Source organism: Bos taurus, chromosome 27, assembly GCF_002263795.3.
Source record: "Bos taurus isolate L1 Dominette 01449 registration number 42190680 breed Hereford chromosome 27, ARS-UCD2.0, whole genome shotgun sequence".
NCBI lineage: Eukaryota > Metazoa > Chordata > Mammalia > Artiodactyla > Bovidae > Bos > Bos taurus.
In genome coordinates this window covers 13,660,428-13,680,779 of record NC_037354.1, presented here as the reverse complement: position 1 = coordinate 13,680,779, position 20,352 = coordinate 13,660,428, and the positions used below count along the sequence as shown (strand labels likewise).

Sequence of the window (20,352 nt, the reverse complement as noted above, 5' to 3'; positions counted from 1 at the left end):
TTATGCAAAACAAGGAATTACAGGTAAAGGAAGGTTCGTCATTGGACCAAGAGAATGTCAAAAGTGGAGCTGAAATTAGAAAACAGATTTGAAGTACACAGCAGGTCAAATTTTACACAAAGATTTAAATATTAAAAATGTTTAAGGCACATTTTACAAACCGACCATAAGAAAAATATCTGCACTGCGGAAAAAATACCAAAATTTGTCATTTGCATTTTATATCATAGGAAATAGTTGTTAGGCTGATAGCTTAAAACTAAGAGAGGAAGGAGGTTAAAAAAAAAAACCAACCACTTTCTACATTTTGGCCTTGAAGAGTAAAATGTCCAACAATACCACAAGAGCCTGGCTCTAAATAATGAAGTTAAAAGAAGATGTCCATATATGAGGTTCAAAGAATTATTAAAAGTAATAATTGCAACAATGAAAACATCATTATATAAGTCAATACAGGAAATTATCAGAAAAATGCAGGCATGTTGTAAAAAGCCATTAGGAACAATAATCATAAAAATAATACAGTATATTTAAAAATTAATACACCTAATAATTGCTGAACTGCACATTAAGTTGCAAAAAAAAATCACTTTGAAAATGAGTAAGTGTATTCTGACATTGAAGGAAAGTTGTTTCTGTTAGATCTACTAAGAAGTTTTAAATTTGCTTTATAGAAGAAAACTCTATTTATAAATATGAGTGCTTGACATATAAAATGGAGCCCTTGGAAAAAAACTGTTCCGTGGTAAAATGTTGTATTCATAAAACACTTTCCCTGGAGTTTTGATTATTTATCTTTTTTTTTTTTTAACATTTCACATCATTTATTAATGCAGGACACATTAGATCCAAAATCTGCATTTTTCTAAGCATACTATGTTTGGATCTTTCGGATTTTTCTGCAGGTTTAGGTTATTTATATTTATCTTTTAAGAAGATCAAATGGGGCATAAGTGGATGAGTATTACCGTATTTTCTGTAAGACAGTGGTTTTTAATCTTTTCACGGTCTCAGTTCTCTGAGAAAAGTGCTGGGAGTTACGGATTCTCCATAATCTCTGGTTTCTCTCCCTGCCCCCTGAAAAAATGCACAAAAGCTCACAAAGCGCTGCTTATGACTTGAGCATTTCTGGAGCCCTGGTTTCATAACTGGCAAATTATGAACACCTAGCTGATGTATTAATGATGCCTGAATTTCTAGCTCTAAGCACTTCATCATTCTCTCATTCAATCTCCACCACAACCCTAGGATGTAAATACAGCTGATACGGTAAATACAGATGAAGAAAGGAAGAATGAGGCAGTCTGTGTGAGGTCACAGGCTAGCCGGCCAGGCTGCCTGGCTCTGGAAGGTAACCACTGTCACAATGCCTCTTCTTAGACATTTCAGTTCAGTCACTCAGTCGTGTCTGACTCTTTGCGACCTCATGGACCTCAGCACACCAGGCCTCCCTGTCCAAAATCAACTCCCGGAGTTTACTCAAACTCATGTCCATTGAGTCCGTGATGCCACCCAGCCATCTCATCCTCTGTCATCCCCTTCTCCTCCTGCCTTCAATCTTTCCTAGAATCAGAGTCTTTTCTAATGAGTTGGCTCTTTGCATCAGGTGGCCAAAGTATTAGAGCTTCAGCTTCAGCATCAGTCCTTCCAATGAATATTCAGGATTGATTTCCTTTAGGATTGACTGGTTTGATCTCCCTGCAGTCTTAGACATTTATAAACTAACAAAAAATTTTTCTTCAGTAGAAGAAATGGATGAAAGAAGCTCAGAAGTACTGTGCAATCTTTCCTGACCTCACGTGAATCTCAGCAGATAATTGTTTCCCAAAGTCACAGGGTGGTACTCCCACGTTTTTGACACCTACGTGGCTTACTTGGCAAAGTGCACAGAACAGGTAAAAGTGAAAGTGTTAGTTGCTTAGTAATGTCTGACTCTTTGTGACCCCATGGGCTGTAGCCTGCCAGGATCCTCTGTCCATGGACTTCTCCAGGCAAGAATACTGGAATGGGTAGCTATTCCCTTCTCCTGACCCAAGGATCAAACTCAGGTCTCCTGTATTGCATTGCAGGCAGAGTCTTTACCATCTGAGCCACCAGGGAAGAACGCAGGTGAGTGCTGGACATTTAAAAATGGAGCCCTTGATCTCCAGATGCATTGGCTCATCATGGTCTGAACTGTCTCTCTTTCAAAATCCATTTGGATACACAGTCATCCCGGAACATAACAAATGAAACCACCGCTCTGGTTTCCAGCTCATGCATGGGGAGTCCCTGTCTACTTGCTGGTACAGGTGGGCAAGGGCTCAGTGAAATCTGAGACGTGGAAGAAGGGTGTGGCTCAGCAAAAGAATTGTTGTATACGATTAGCTCATAAACCTCCAGCATCACCAAACCAAATGATTAGCACTGTATCCTCGTCACACACTCCCCTTGAGGTGCTTCTTTTTAAAAAGAATGCTTGCTCTTTTCAAGGTCCCTGTTTACCATATCTTTCCCTTTACTTTTGGGGAGGTGGGGTGGGGTTGAACACAGAATGATTTGCTCTTGTCTGTACCACTTAGCAAAGGACATGGATTCCACAGACCCCTGGGAAGAAGCCTGCTCACAGTCTTATACCAGTTTGCATTCCCAACATGGAGAGTATGGAAGAACAGCACCTTTTAAGAAATTCTGCCTACATGTTGTTGCCCCATTTGCTTATCTGTCAAAATTATGTAGAGTTCCCTGGTAGTCCAGTGGTTAAGACTCTGCGCTTCCAATGAGGGAGCGTGGGTTCGATCCTTGGTTGGGGAACTAAGATCTTACACGCTGCATGGTGTGGCCCCTCGCAAAAATATAAAAAAACCAAAATCATGGGCAGACCTCCTCCCTCCATTTCCGCTAGCTAACTGATTGTTCTCATTTCCCCCCGAATATGTCTCATGGATGAAGTCTAGGAGTACAAACAGCAGGCTAAATGTAAAAAAAGAGAAAATATCCAGAGATCAATTCATGTCAGTTAAGACAGTCCAGGAAATCATAAGGCTTTAATGATACATAGACATATGCGAACTGACCTGTAAACCTTTCCCATTAGAAATACAAACTCTATGGCCATGCTAATCACTGTACTCCCATTGCTCATAAGGGATTCTTAATATCTGCTGAGTAAAATGATTAAATGTACTTATTATGGTATTCCTACTCTGTCCTACATGTGTCTGCAGCTTTTGAAGAAATTCTCTGAATAATACAAAGATTACCTTTTGTGAAAGAAGCATATGTGAAATACCTCATTTTACATCCTTCCCCTCTCCTTCATCCACCTGCTCCTCTCCCCTTGCCCATCCATCCTAATTGTGTACAGCACTATTAACAATCACTAGCCTTGACCGACTGTTTCTATGTGCTGAAAACTATGCTAAGCATTTAACACGAATTGGCTCATTTAATTTTTACCACCTCTTTATTATCTTCCCTATTTCTCAAATGAGGAAACTGAGACACGGGAAATTAAATAACTTCCTCCAGGTCAAAATGTTAGCAAAGTAGCCAAAATTTCCAAGTCCATAACACTTAACAAAGAAGCCCTATGTAGAACTCGGCATACGGAGAACCGTGTACCTGGGTAAGGCAGACCATAAGCACATCTGTTTTTGGATTATCAGTGAACTCACTTGAATGAACAAATAAGACGAAAAAAATGAGGAAATCCTCAATTCAACATCAACAATCAAAAGGAGAAATGGGCAAGTTAGGTTAAAATCCAAAGAACTTGAAATGTTCATTTGTGAACATAGTCTCATACGTGAGGGTACTTTACGTAGTTAAGAAACCTTTATAATGAGAACTGTTATAACCTGTTCTAAAAATCCCAAGTTTGGGCAACCGACTGGCAGGTTATTAAAACTGAGGGATAAACCAGGGAAAATGAAAAAAAAAATGAGTTTGAAAAATTAAAGAACAGAAGCAGTTTGGTGGATGCCTGCTATATAAAAAAAAAAAAAAATCAGCGAAGTGATAGCTGCAAAGAAGACTGCTCCTTTAAAAAAGACGTCAGCGGAGTGTACGTGCCTGTTTGTGGGGGAACTGGGATATCTGGAGGTCTTCCTGGAATAAGATTGATTCCGACTTTGTTTTCCCCTCACCATCAAACTGATTCTTCCAAACACAGGGAAGAAACAAAGGGAAACCAAGTTGCTGATTTATCTCTATTAGGCAGCTCACGAGGGAAAAATATACAGTGTGTGTGTTTGTATTTGTTGCTGATGTGTGTAGTTATGATCCATTCAGTGTTTCTGCTGTCAACCATGTGCCCAGTTGGAGCATATTCAACAGGACAGTATTTTCACTGGGCTATTGAATTCACTCCTGGGGATAGCCTAGGTACAGGGAAAGAACATAGAATCTAGAATGCTGGAACTAAAGTCTTAGGGGCCCATCTCTGAAAGAGGGTAATTCAGTCGATGAATCCATAATAAAACACAGACATATCCTTTACTATGGTGAATACTGCAAAGGCCTCGGAGTCAAAGACAGATGTTTATTTAGCCTTGTGTGTTTTGTAGTACTTAAAAAATACAGTCTTAAAAAGTAATTCACATTAGTATGTCATTAAAAGTTGTTCGTAGGTATCCTTCTTTTAGATTACTCGTATACCATTTCTGTAGGATGCCAGCAAAGCTACAGTTTGCAAATAAGTACATATGAAATCCATTTATTCCAATCAGCAACTGTTTAAGTCAGCGTGCAACCTGCATACCCATTGATTTGATGTTCCTTAATTGGTACCCACTGCACTCTTTCATTACTGATTACCCTGTCATAAAGAATTACAACACTGACATAATTTTAAACACTGCAAAACAATTTACTCAGGCTCCTTAAAAACACGTGTTCCCTCACCATTGAACTCTCATTCTAAGATTGCGATAAAACATTGCAAATACTTTATTCTATTTAGGAGCATCAATTAGCTTGAATTTTAACAACTAGCAAGTGAGTTCCAACAACTAGGTTGTGCCAGTAGAGAAAAACAGCTTGTGCGTGTGTGAGCACATACGTGTGAGCACACACACACGTGCACGTGTTCTTGAAAGAGCTTTTGCTCCTCTAAAATTGGCCGCATATTTCTGAAAACCTGCTTTAAATAAATTGTCTTTGAAAGTTTGCCTATTTCATTCTTTTTATAGATTGGAAACCTGGTGAAACAATTACCTGTATAATACACTGCTTCTTGCACGCACCTACCTAAGCAAAATACTGTTCTTCAGTTAGGAACACTATTTATGCCAAGACATTCCAAGAAAGTGAAATAATATTTTTCCTGATTTAAGTCTGCACAGGAAAAAAAAAATCTAGATTCTATGGAAATGGTGTTTTGAGATACACCAAAATTTTCAAGTCAGCACTGCTGAAAAAGTGCCAAGACAAGCTGCAGAATTTTGTACAGACAACTGGGAGAATAATATTTGGTATCTTCCTTCAGTTTAGAATTTCATGTCTTACCATAGAGGACATCTACATAACAGAAGTCGAAGAGAAGCAGGCACAATACAGAGAGCACCAGTGATGCTGGCATGCACACCGACTGCAAGAGAGATGACTGTTGTTTGGCGTGTGATTCGGGATTTCTGGTGCAGTCTTTACACATGGCATGATTTCATCTACTGGACCACATACATAAACATGGAGTAACACATGTCTCCTTCAGATTTTTACTTCTTGTTTGACTTCAGTGAATGAAATAAGCGAACCCATATTTCCTTATAATTTCCTAGATTTAAAAAAATCAGGTATATTTTAGTACCTGGATTTGCAAACTAAGCTATTCAGAAAAGTTCTTATATATGAAAATTAGAATACAAATGTATTGTACACTAAATAAATATTTGGATCTCTAACATCCTGACACAATTAACATGGTTATTGCAATTACCAGGTGTTAGTCACTCTGTGCCTTTTTGCGACCCCGTGGACTGTAGCCCACCAGGCTCCTCTGTCCATGGGTTTCTCCAGGCCAGAGTACTGGAGTGCGTTGCCATTTCCTTCTCCAGAGGATCTTACCAACCCAGGGATCAAACTTGAGTCTCCTGCATTGAAGGCAGATTCTTTACCATCTCAGCCACCAGGGAAGCTTTTACTGTAATTACCAAAGTGATGTCTTGCTGGTAGTTCCAAGTCTTGTGGCAGGAAAAGCACAAAAATCATCTACTGATTTGGTCAATATCAATGAGTTTTAATTTCTTATCTACCATTATTACTTTTGCCTACTATAAAATTTAATATTTAAGAAAATTTATAGAATAAAGTGTAAATGAGTATGTAAAATAACTAGGGTCTTTCTGTTGTCAATTTTTAAAACTATATCAGGAAAAAAACAAAGCTGGATAATCCGTTTAATTTGCTGAAGATAAACAAACTTATTTGGAGAAAACTGGATAAATGGCTCTTTTCAAATGTGATTTACAGAGAGCGTATTTTTTCTTTATCTGTAGCTGTGAGAGTGTGTGCACAGATTTTACCACTTGTACTTTGGGTATTAAACTTTTCTGAGACCTTTTTCATGAGCTGATACTGGTTACACAAGTCATCTATGCACTCTGTATGAGTGTTTTTCAGTGGTCAAACTCTATACATAGTATTCAGTCTACTGAAAAATAGGAAATAAATTTAACTTTTAAAAGGAAGTGTGTAGATTCCCTGGTGGTCCACTGGTTGAGACTGCCTTCCAACGAAGGGGCCTCGCTCCCCCATCAGGGAGCTACTCCAAAACATAAAACAGACGTAATACTGTAACAAATTCAATAAAGACTTAAAAATACTAAAACCTTAAAAAAAGGAAGAGTGTCGTGTTTTCAGTAAATAGTTTACAACTTTCTTAAATCCTCTACAGTATAAATTGATTTTACCTAAACTGTTTTTTTTGTTGCTGGGATTGTTTTTATTTTGGCAAGCTATGGATCCTATTACCAGTTATAATTTTCTGAATAGAAAGTGACATTTTATTATTAACACATTACTGACATTGTTATCACTGCATCTGTTTCTATGACAATTCAATCTTATGTGATAGGTACATAGATAATAATGTATCTTTATCACACAAAAAAGTTTACTTTCACCTATTCTGCTATATACATACAAGGTAAAACAAACAGTAATTTAGGAGACGGCATAGTCTAGTGCTTAAGAGGATGGGCTTGGGAATGGTTCGTGTGGATTTGGGTTCTGGTTCTATTACTTACTAGCTACGCATCCACAGAAAAGTTTTAGAACCTCTCTGAGCCTGGGTTCTGTCCATGGAGATTTGAATAGCTTCTACTTAATAAGATAAGATAATGTACACTAAGAACTTTACACTGTGCCTTGCTGATGCTAAGTCACTTCAGTCGTGTCCGACTCTGTGTGACCCCATAGATGGCAGCCCACTAGGCTCCCCCGTCCCTGGGATTCTCCAGGCAAGAACACTGGAGTGGGTTGCCTTTCCTTCTCCAATGCATGAAAGTGAAAAGTGAAAGTGAAGTTGCTCAGTCGTGTCTGACTCTTCGAAACCCCATGGACTGCAGCCCACCAGACTCCTCCGTCCATGGGATTTTCCAGGCAAGAGTACTGGAGTGGGGTGCCATTGCCTTCTCCAACACTGTGCCTTAGCACACAGTAAACACTTGATACATAATAGGTACTATTAGTCAATCTTTTAACTAAAGAATATAAAAAGGACAAAATTACGAAGTGACTGGTATCTTTTAAGAGACACCAGAAAGAAAGGAAACCTGACTTTAAGCAAAACACCTCAGGACCGCCAACGATCTATTTTCATAAACTGGGAAGTCCACTCTGCCCCAATAATGTCAGGATCAGATCGGCTGCCACATGTTCCACCTCCTCACGATATACTCCCTTTAATGGGACCATCCTCCAACATGAACAGGCTAGATCCCAAAGTGCAGACAATTCTACTTTTATATTAACAAGTTTTCTTATTGTCTCACATAACCCTCAGATGGTACAGATGCACAGTTCCTAACCAAATTCCAAATCAGCTTTTTGGAATAAAGAACACATCACCACTTGTCCTTATATATTTTGTGTTCCCTCAGTAGTGACTTGAGCAACGTACATTAATATTTTCTACAGGGCTATAAATCTGCGTATAATCTGCTCATAAACTTGGAAATGCAAGTCACTTTTACAGTAACTACTTGGGAAGTAAGACATCTAGATATTCTATTTTACATGCATATCACAATCCCCAGACTACAATTTTGCTGAAAAATTTTCATTCTGTTCTTCATTATGGGATGTACTGAGCAGGCCTGACAGACTATACCTTGCTAACTTTTGAAACAGAATGATCTGAGTTTGTGTATCACCATTCCTACAAACAGGAGGAAATTCCCTGTCACTTGGCTGAGCAAAGCATTCCCAATAGCTTGTCGTCGTCATCATGGGCGCTATGCTGGTACACCCAATTGAAATGGCCCGTCTAGACTTTTACTATGTGGCTTGAACCTACACTGGTCGCAGATCAGAGAATAAAGCTTTTGGTGGCATGAAAGAGTTAGGGTATGTGCAGTAACCACATGGAGAGTTTTCTTTTTGCTTTTTATGATGGTTTTTTTTTTATGTATGGTGAGTTTTTTCCCCTGCATATGCCAATGTATTTGGAGTGGGTTTCTCGCATGCATAATAATCACTACTGGGGACTCATCTTAAAAGCCAAGAGCGGAAGTGTATGTGAAAAGCATTTTACACTTCATTGTTCATGTGGGGACTAATTAATGAATACCTAACGCCATTAATTCACAATTAGATCACTTATGTTTAACCGCATGCTTTCTGTGCATACATATATAAATATTAATTTTGGATAGAATGATAATCATTCAGCTTCATAACAATTAAACAGCTGTAACCTGTCTCGTGTGTTAAGTCATGGAGCTACAGGCAAGCTCCAGAAGCAGATGGTCTTACCCACCCATGCTTAATGTTACAGACTTTTTAAAAAAAGAGGTGTTGACAAATCAGAACAAGGAGGCATAGTTTTCATGCAAATCGGCCCATTTGCAATGGAGATTACCCTAAAAACTAATTTGGTGTATAGGAAAAAAATTAAGCTCTGTTGTTAAAGGAAGACATTATATTCCATTTGGATATAACAGATTCCCCACCAACATAATTATTTACTAATTTCATTCAACCAACAGCGTTTAATGGAAAAGCAGCTGGCAAAGTATTCATATTTATGGGCCTCCTCTGACTGCTCCTTAATTTATCCAAGGCACATGTCTGTTAAACCCCAGAAATAATAGCCATATTTCAGGCAGCTGTTTTCCAGCACCACTAAAGAGTACTCAAAGAAGAGAGGGTCAATGAACCCATCATGATGCTCTTCCATCATGAAGAAGAGCAATAGAAAAAAATTGGCTCAAGTCACATGGTAATCTGTGAAAATAATATGTTAAATATGAAAAGGGAGAAAGGCCATGGCTTTTGCACCAACTAACACCGTAACTGAACTTGTATTTGAAAACCAAGTAGGTGGAAAAGGAATGGTTTCAAGACGAAAAGAGGCTATTTTCAATTTGTCACATTCAAGAAACGACAGAGAGAAATTCCACCATTCAAAGGACACTGAGGTATCATTGCAGGAAGAAATAATCACGTCCCTTAAAATTGTGGGCTTAATGTTTCCACCCTTACATGACACTAAATGCAAAGTTCTGATTTTTTGTTTACTCCATTAAGGCAATAGGATTTTTGTAGATAACGAGAATTACTTAAAATTTACATGAACACTTCATTAGGTGACTGGTAGTCTATGGTTATCTGTCTTCAGTTTACTGAAGATGGTGACATATTCATAATCTGGCTCTACTGTCATCTTTCTCTTCCTCACGAATACTATGAAAATATCAACTGATAACATATTATTTTGCACTTGGTTTCACTCCCAAATGCCTTGGAACTAAACTCAATAAAAGCTTTTGATGAAGAATTTAAAGGAGCATCTTTCATCTTTATTTCTGGTTAAAGGGTATATCCAGTCAGTGGTGCTTTCAAACTTCCTCTACACTAGATGTGGTGGAAATTAAGATATTAGATGACTTTTAAAAGATGCAAATTGACAAAGTGTTCCAAACTAAAAAAGAGGCTTTAGTATATTAGTGAAGGAACACAATGGCATAATAAAACATTATGCTATACATTTGATGTGCTACTTAAGTGGTTTTATCCTGATATCCTATCTCCTCATAAACTTTTAAAACTATAGCATACAGCATTTTAATTCAAATGAACAGATTAAACATCTTCTTTGTGATAAAAATTATAATTTATAAATTGTTTCCCTAAGACATAGAGCACTTACACAATAACTTATTTTGAGAGACTTAAAAAAAAAAACCTCTAAGTTCATAGTGGGAATAAACACAAAATGGTAAGAAAGGAGGGAACTGGTTTGTCGAGGTATATTTCACGGTCTGTCAGGTTATTTCAATGACACCTAAGTGATCATAATACAGTACAAATAATCACTATTTTCTTCTACTGCTCTTATTAGAGAAAAAGAACAATGGATTTAACCCTCCATTTTTTTTTCCCCCCTGAACACACACTACCTCTAAAGCCAGAGGGCTTCACAGTAAGCTGAGTAGGAGTAAGGTTAATTCACAGCAGCTCTTGGGACTCAAGCTACACCACAGGAAACAGACTGGAGGAAAATTTGTGTACAAATAACCACCACAGGACAGAATTCTTTATCATACAGTCGACTCTAAAGAATGTCAAGAATATTTCTTCTAAAGAACTCAAAACTCTCATCCTTACAGGCTACATGTAAATCATCTAAATGGAAAGATCTATGTTAAATCCAGATACACTTAACCACAATTATCTACATTCAGAGCTGACGTTTAGAAGTCCTAAAAATGCCCCTTTTCTAAAGTATAGAAATACACGCAACATTTCCCAAAACGATGCTACTGTCACTGGGATTTACATCTGAGCAGCACGGCTCCGTGTGAGTAGAGTCTCAGCTTCAGGCTGCTGCCTCTGAGGGTAAACACAGCAAGAAGGACCCGACAGAGGAGCCTGTGCTCAGTTGCTCAGTCGAGTTCAACTCTTTGTGACCTCATGGACTGCAGCCCGCCAGGCTCCTCTGTCCATGGGATTCTCCAGGCAAGAATACTGCAGTGGGTTGCCATTTCCTCCTCCAGGGGATCTTCTCAAATCAGGGATCAAACCCGCATCTCCTACATCTCCTGCATTGGCAGGTGGACCATTTACAGCTGAGCCACCTGGGAAGCCTCAGACAGAGAACAGTGGAACTCAGATATCTGAGGTTCATAGCAAAGGATGTGAAGGGTATGAAGTTAAGTGGGCCTCAGGAAGCATCACTATGAACAAAGCTAGTGGAGGTGATGGAATTCCAGATGTGCTATTTCAAATCCTAAAAGATGATGCTGTGAAAGTGCTACACTCAATATGCCAGCAAATTTGGAAAACTCAGCAGTGGCCACAGGACTGGAAAAGGTCAGTTTTTATTCCAATCCCAAAGAAGGGCAATGCCAAAGAATGCTCAAACTACTGCACAATTGCACTCATTTCATACGCTAGCAAGATAATGCTCAAAATCCTTCAATCTAGGCTTTAACAGTACATAAACCGAGAACTTCCAGATGTATAAGCTGGATTTAGAAAAGGCAGAGGAACCAGAGATCAAATTGCCAACATCTGTTGGATCATAGAAAAAGCAAAGAATTCCAGAAAAACATCTACCTTCTGTTTCACTGACTATGTTAAAGCCTTTGCGTGTGTTACCATAACAAACTGTGGAAATTTTTTCAAGAGATAGGAATACCAGACCACCTTACCCTCCTCCCGAGAAACTTGTATGCAGGTCAAGAAGTAACAGTTAGAACCAGACATGGAACAGTGGACTGGTTCCAAATTGGAAAAGGAGTACAACAAAGCTATATATTGTCACCCTGCTTATTTAATTTATATGCAGAGTACATCAAGAAATGCAGGGCTGGATGAAGCTCAAGCTGGAATTAAAATTGCCGGGAGAAATATCAGTAACCTCAGATATGCAGATGACACCACCATAATGGCAGAAAGTGATAGGGGACTAAAGAGCTTCTTGATAAAAGTGAAAGAGGAGAGTGAAAAAGCTGGCTTAAAGCTCAACATTCAAAAAACTCAGATCATGGCATCGGTCCCATCATTTCATGGCAAATAGATGAGGAAAAAATGGAAACAGTGACAGACTTTATTTTCTTGGGTTCCAAAATCACCACGGATGGTGGCTGCAGCCATGAAATTCAAAGACACTTGCTCTTTGGAAAAAAAGTTTTGATGAGTCTAGACAATGTATTAAAAAGCAAAGACACTACTTCACTGATAAAGGTCCGTTTAGTCAAAGCTGTGGTTTTTCCCGTAGTCATGCACAGATGTGAGAGTTGGACCATAAAGAAAGCTGAGTGCTAAAGAACTGATGCTTTCAAACTGTGGTTTTGGAGAAGACTCTTGAGAGTCCCTTGGACAGCAAGGAGATCAACCCAGTCAACCCTAAAGGAAATCAGTCCTGAATATTCACTGGACGGACTGATGCTGAAGCTGAAGGTGTACTACTTTAGCCACTGATGTGAAGAGCTGACTCATTGGAAAAGACCCTGATGCTGGGAAAGACTGAAGACAGGAGAAGAAGGGGACAACAGAGGCTGAGATGGTTGGATAGCATCACTGACTCAATGGACATGAGCTTGGGTAAACTCTGGGAGATAGTGAAGGACAGGGAAGCCTGGCATGCTGCAGTCCATGGGATCACAAAGACTCCGACACAACTGAGTGACTGAGCAACATAGCAAAGGGTGGTTAGGTACATTGACTCCTATTCTTAGGGGTAAATAAACTGATGCCGGGGGAAATAAATCGTCACAACAATGAATGAACATTTATCATGATGGCTCTGGGGACTGTGGATTTTACTGATGGTCACCCAGTAAATCAGGAGCAAAGTTATGTGAAGATTCTAATCCAGACTTCCCCCAGCATTTGTCTTATTTGAGGGTGTAATTTTCCTGATGGTCTTGAGACCTGATATTACTTGTGCAGGCAGGTTGACAAGTTAAGGGAGTTAACAAATTAAGGAGTTGAGGTTAACACGTTAAGGATGCTCAAAGTTAAGGTTGCAAGGCAGTTCCCAGAAAGAAGAGTCAACACTGAAAACCACTCTGAAGCTTTAGAAGATACAGACTGTCAAAGTTATTAGAGATTCAGAGTGATTAAAAAATCTAGACATACCACCTTATGCCTAATGTATGATGGAAGCATAGGGCTTCCCGGGTGGTTCGGTGGGTAAAGAATCTGCCCACAGTGCAGGAGATGTGGGTTCAATCCATGAGTCGGAAAGATCCCTGGAGGAGGGCCTGGCAATCCTCTCCAGTATTCCTGCCTGGGGAATACCATGGACAGAGGAGCCTGGTGGGCTACAGTCCACTGGGTTGCAAAGAGTTGGACACAGCTGAAATGACTGAGCTGTGCATACACACACACACGACGGAAGCACAGACTTAACTAAAATTTCAAATTTAAGACAGTGAACTTTTTTTTGTTGGTTAATTCCTCTCTTCCTCAAAGGTTACTGAACAGTGAGTGAGATGACTAATTTAGCTTTAAGTACAGATCTGCCACATTGCTGGCCATGCTGGCTTCAGTTAAATGGAACCCTGGCTTCATTCACGTCCTTTGAGGCTGAAATTGGTACAGATAAAGAAAAACAGACCGATGGAAAAGAACAACTTACACAGTGAAGAGAAAAAGCACTTAAAGGAGTTGAATTAAAACTTCAGAATGGATAGCGAGTGACCATTATCTTCAATAACGTTTCTGATTATCCAAGCACTTCTTCACAAAAAATGAAAATAAGTGGAATACGGTGACACTGACTAGTGAGACAAACACGATCTCTGTGATGGTTTAAAAATACTGAAACCGTGTAGAGAGAGGGCTGACAACCTAGCAAAATGGGACCTCCATTATTCAGAAAGGTCCGAGAAACTAGTTTTGCATTTTTCAGAAGAGAGGAGATTAAGCGACCTCATTAAAAAAAAATACCAATTCTGAGGGGATTACAGAGGATCAAGCACTGTATATAAAACTGTTAACTGAATAAATCAGACTCAGAGAAAGAAAATAATAGCGAGAGGCCCCCGATGGATGCGACTTTTATCTCAAAGGAAGAAACAGACATCGAAAAAACCAGCCTGGTTTTCAGGACATGGGTGATTCTCAGTGAGTTGTGAAGCAGGCTTTCCAGGGTTCTCTTAGGAATTGCCAGGCTCTCAGTCACATGAAATTACTTAAGAGTCACTGAGACTGCAGGGCAGGAAGAAACTTAAGGTCTCCTTTTCTGCACATTCCATGGGACACTTTCTAGCCTGTCTGGATTTTTACTGCCAACCAAGGGGAATCTCCTCCCCTCAACTCCACACCTGGTATGTCCTCCCCACACCTCCACCCTACACGACAGGTCACCAAGCATCTTTGCCCGCACCATCAGCGTGCTGCAAACTGCAGGGGAGAGGTCGTTCTTGGAACCAGCATGCTATAGGTTCATGCTTTAAAAATACAAGCATCCTGATCAATTCCTCAAAAAAGAAATAATCATCGGGGACTCTCTCAGCAGTCCAGTGGTTGGAATACCATGCTTCCACTGCAGGAGGCACAGGTTGGGAACTAAGATCCAGAATGCTGCATAGCCAAAACAAAAAACAAAAAACAAAAAAAAAACAACAAAAAACAATCATTGAAAGTGAAAATTAGGGCAAGTTTATAACTGTGTAAGTTCCACCATCAAACGTGTTGCTGACAAGAGAAAATGTCTGTTTCGATTGGGCATTTTGTAACATATCTGATGACAGGAAGGATTTTTTTATACGTGAGTTTGGTTTCCATACATTTCAAACCTTATTTCTGCTCCACTACTTACTTTCCTGGGCTTCCCAGGTGGCTCAGTGGTAAAGAATCCTCCTTCCAGTGCAGGAGACTAGGCCTCAGTCCTTGGGTCAGGAAGATCCCCTGCAGAAGGACATGGCTACCCACCCCAGTATTCTTGTCTGGGAAATCCCATGGACAGAGGAGCCTGGCGGGCTACATTCCATGGGGTAGCAAAGAGTCAGACACAACAACAACCACCACCTATTTTCGGGGCCGTAGTTCGGGGCTCCACAGGACAAATTTGTTTCTTCCTTTAATCTTTGACTCTGTTACTCTGATGTCCCTAGGTGAGTCAGTGGGTGGGAGGAATATTCCCAATGGCTAGCACTAAGAATTACAGATGATGATGACTTCTTGTCTCAGAAGAATATCCAATTAAATGGAAACTAGGCTCAAATTCTCCTTAGCTGAATCCTCAAAGTGCCCACAGCCACTCCAATGCAACGGAAAAGTGTGATGAAGTTGGGAGTGGAAAGAGACCAAGGTCCTAACTGATCTGCAACATGTGACCATATAAATCCACAGTCCCCTTGTAAGATCCTAGAAGGGGCCCAGGCAAGTGAGGGGCCCTGATGCTTGAGCTTCACCAGCTTCACAGCAAGGATGTCAGTGGCCCCATCAGAGACCCCTTTCTTAACATGATGCTGATAGACGTGAAGCCTGGTCTCAGAGCAATCATTTGCTGGTGTAATGTGGTCCTTACAAACCACTTGTTAAGGGAGAAATCATAGTTTAAAATATGAAAAGATAGTTTTAGAACTTCCATATTTCATGCCATATGAATGTGATTCTCAATTTGGGAGAGTTCACAAAAGCCACAGAGAATATTGATCTTGTCATCTCAGTGAAGTATCTATCAGCGAGGTCATTTTGTTTTCAAATTTGTCACTTTAATGTTCTAATTTAACAACTAGAACACTATTCTTTCACCGTTATCCTGAGATGAGAATTAGAGTACCAAGCCTAAGCCATGCCCATACATGGAACAGTTCCGCTCTTTCCTTTACCCCCATACTGTTTCACAGATAACTCCCCAGCTGTGTATATTTCATTTTCAATTTCCAATCTCCAGCACCCCTAAGCCCAGAGCACTGGGGCATTTATTAGAGGTGTGCTGAGTACTCTACGACTAAGTTTTGTCTGAACAAACAAAGCATGTCTTTGTGATCATTAATGATCTTGTTTCCCAAAGTGCTAAAGAATTAGAATAAAAACAAATAGCCAGTCTTTTGTAGCTTAAAGGAATTAGGATTTCCCCTAGGCCAAATTTCCATTTGAATTGCCTGAAAGTACATGAAAATCAATATAGCTCAATAAACAGCTCTGTGTTTGAGACATAACTAGAAGAAAAATATCACATTAGACTCTGTCTTTCAATCACTGCGATTTTAAAAAGCAACACCTCCCTAACTCGCATCCCAAACTTATTAACTTCTTTTTAAACCATATCCAGTTTGAGACTAGGTCATACTTTATAACAATGAAATGGAAATTGTGTTAACTCATTAGAGCAAATTTGCTGGATAGCCATTTGTTTTATCTTTTTAAAACAATTTTAGCACTCAAAATGTTGTTTGCATTATACTTTGACTCATTTATACTTAACAATGAAATAAAAAACTCTAGTTTGGTAAACACTGCTAGGCACTTTAATAAGTGATTTACATTCTGGTATTTCATATGATCCAACGACCCTATGAGATAAATAAAATTTATAGTGAAAACATACTCAGAGAAGTTATATGATTTGCCCAAAGTCACAGAGCAAGCAAATGATGTAGCAAAGATTCAAATTCCGAAAGCTCTTAAACATCAGACACTCTGCTTCAAAATCTCATATAATAGGACCATTATAGCCACTTCAAATTTGCAAAAAAAAACCACAAAACCCAGTGGAGGCTAAGAACAGTTAAGTCAGTGAATAAATCACAGGACTGGTTGGGAAACATCATTTTTAAAATTTCAAAGCCCATGCCTTTTCTTATTATATTACTCTGACTTTCATTAAGAAATAGTATTCAATTATCACAGATGAGCTGATCGATAATTGCTTAATGGATAAAAATGCATAAATTAACAAATGAAATGTAACTGAGGCACACAAATGCTGCAAGAAAAATGAAAATGGAAGTTAAATGAAATTGAGAATAAAAAGGGAACCGTGTGCTTAAAAATAGCAATTTTTCAAATTAAGCAGAAATTATCAATACATTCTCGAATATCAAGAGCCCCCAATGGGATACTGTTCAAGAGACTACAAAGAAATTAAAAAACACTTCTCTCCTAAAACACTCCTCTATCTAACAAACAGATGAAAACCAAAATGTCCAAAGTTTCACGCCTAAATAATTATGGTATTGTTAATGCTTACTGGAATGGAGATTCAGAAATTTGCTTGGAATCTTGTTCCAGGATTTAAATAAGTTTCCAACCTTCATTAAGTCTAATCACTTTTTAAGCAATTTAAGCCCATTTTCTCCATTTGTGTCTGTGGGGAAATCAGCATCCAGTAGGGGATTTGCCATGGACAGACAGAGATCTGAGCCTTCCTCACCTTCGTAACAAGCCTCCGCTGGATAACTATCAGTGGCATCATTCAATCTCCCTCCTCCTCACCCTTCAGGTCACAGTCTCATCTACAGCCTCCAATGCTCTCAGATATAAATGGATGGCTCTAGGGGCAAATTTCTTCCAGCCATTGCTGAAAAGAATATTTCTTGGGGGAAAGCACAGGTTAATAATACTTAAAATTCGGTACTTGGGATTTATCATTGACCAAGATAGTTAGCTGGTGTTGACACTTTTATGGATTCCGCCTCCAAACGTCTGTTCAGCAGAGGCTGTAGGTATTTGTGCTGCTTCTACGTCCCATTCACTCCAACCACAGGCCAATCGGGTAACTAGCCTCTTTCCTAAGCAACAAGCAAAGAGAGAGCCAACCAAGTTGCCTCTGCATAGTTACAGATTCTGGTTCCAATTAAATACATTACAAATACTGAGCCTACCGAGTTAGGCCAAGTATCTTCCAGTTCACAGATCTGACTTTGATTCATCTCAATTCTCACACTACAAAACTGTTTTAAGTTTTGTCATATAGAAATAGTTATAATAATATTCTAATTCTGTCAACTATTACTTATAAACCACAGTTATATTTAATATTTTTAGATTAATTTCTGTATCCTCTAGTTATCTTTCCAATGTATGAAAAACAAAGATAGAAACATGAGTATGATAATCTTTTGACCAATTATGGAATGTTTGCTTACAAAGGAAGACATTATGGTAGCCGAATATCTACCAGTGCTACTAGTAGTAAACTATGCCAGTAATCATTGCTGGTGCTTCTTTGATGTGATTCAGTCATATAACTCTTAATTTATGAAAGGGTCCAACAATCTTAAATGGTTTTGAGGGGGGGAAGGGAGATATATTCATTTTAATCATAGTATTTCTAAAAGTAGATTTCTCTTTGTTTCATTTTTTTTTATCTGGATACATCACTAATCAAAGTCTAACCCAAGAAAGGAGAAGGACTTGGGACAGCAAACCTGAGGATGACTTTGCTGAATACATGATTCATAATGAGAGCAAAGTGTGAACACACTAATAAAAATATCAGAATGCAATCAATCCCTTCAGGTAGTTGGGTGTTCTGCGAATACTCTAAATTCATAACCTATTTTACTCTCAAAATGCCTATGGTTTTATGGAAGCATGAAGAGTTTATGAAGACAGTAAGATGACTAATGAAGAATATTCTTTGCTTTCTATTGGGAACTTTTGTTTGCTTCTAACTGTTTAATTTCTCCTCCATCTCTCTTTCAATTAACCTCCCTGTTTGTATTCAATGAGATGGCACATAATACGGAGAAAGGAAAAAAAAAATCTCGCTGATTTATGAGTCTTCTTTCATAAAGTGAAAGTTCCTTTCAGCCAGACGCCTAAGTGTTGAAATCGAGAGGAAATGAACAGAACAGTAACTCTTCTGAATGAGAAAACATACTGTAGTTTCCTGGGCTGTTTAATCAGTGGCTCACAAAGGCCTCCTTTTAAAGGACCCCTGAGACTTCACTTTGGACATATACACAAGGTAGGAAGTAGACAGGGAAAAGCAATTGGATCTTTGTATGCAAAAATTTGGAATAACTACTTCTGAGAGTATAAAAGAGTAAAACAATGATTTAAAGGTTCTCTACATCTTTTAAAAGGTTCATTTCAAAGATTTATTTTTAAATGAAGCAGATCCTTTCCTTCTACACTGTCACTTATACAGAGTATAAAGGCAACAAAATAAAATGAAACAATACAAAGTGGAATTGTTAACCACTGCAGGACACATTAAATTATAATAAAAAGACCTGCTACTAGCAAAAATCCCCTTTCTTCCCAGACATGGAGAAAGTTGTTCAAGAACAGGTCCTCTGTGGGAAACTAACCGTATGATATTACCAAGGTCAGTAAGGATACCCAGAGAATGATTTGTTTGGTGGCTGTTGGTTGACAAGTGAAAACTGCCCATGGATAACTTTACAGTACACTTCCTCATAGTCCAAGCTATAGATACATGTGTTGGTTGCACTTCCCAGGATACAAATAGTCCAGTATATAACATTTTCCTTCTAGCTAGATTCAACTCACGATGGGGGTGGTGGGGTCAAAAAATACAATGGAGTAGGATTAGAAGCACACTCTTCCTGCCCCACTTCTAGTGTGCACCCATTCTGGGACTGGGGCATGGAGCTGCCTGATCACAGGGATACTACACTGTCTCTTGTACATCCTCAGAACAGATGCAAATCGTGGTTGTCAACTATTTTCTGCCTTGCTGTAGCTCACAAGTGGGGCTCGCGTGAGCAACAGGCAGCCCCTTCGCTGTGGAGCCTCCCTTAAAGGCGTAGAGGAGGGCAGAGCCTCCTGAGGGAAGGATGTTAGGGGTGAGCTCTCTGCAAGGGTCCTGCATGTGCACGTTGGCAGTTTACCCAAGTAAGACTACAGGCTCCCCAGTTGTTGGCAGTAGCTCACCTTTAACAGGTGACCCTGTAAGGCCTGATCTTCAGACAAACACCATTTCTCAAATTACAAAATTTTTGTAGGATCATGCCATTTATAATTAATATTGTACACTTTCACTGAAGTGAGGCAGAAATGTATTACTTAACTTCTGTTGCATTTTCTTTAAATAAATGTTTTACTTTCAGTGACTAAAACAGTAAAGGCCAAGGCACTTAACACCCTGAAAATACAGAACCAGTATATGTATTCTGGGTACTTTTGTATCCAGGCTAAATAGCACTTACATACCAACATTTTGATCTTAAACACCTATTTGATTGTCTTATTTAACCAACACATGTGCCAGAACCTCAT

At 39.1% G+C, this 20,352-nt stretch overlaps 1 protein-coding gene across 8 annotated transcripts in view; it reads right to left on the bottom strand.

The window, feature by feature from the left end:
- The window catches only part of TENM3 (teneurin transmembrane protein 3), a 1,022,495-nt gene that overhangs the window by 93,659 nt on the left and 908,484 nt on the right, over positions 1 to 20,352 (bottom strand). The gene's annotated exons all lie outside the window — the stretch shown is intronic.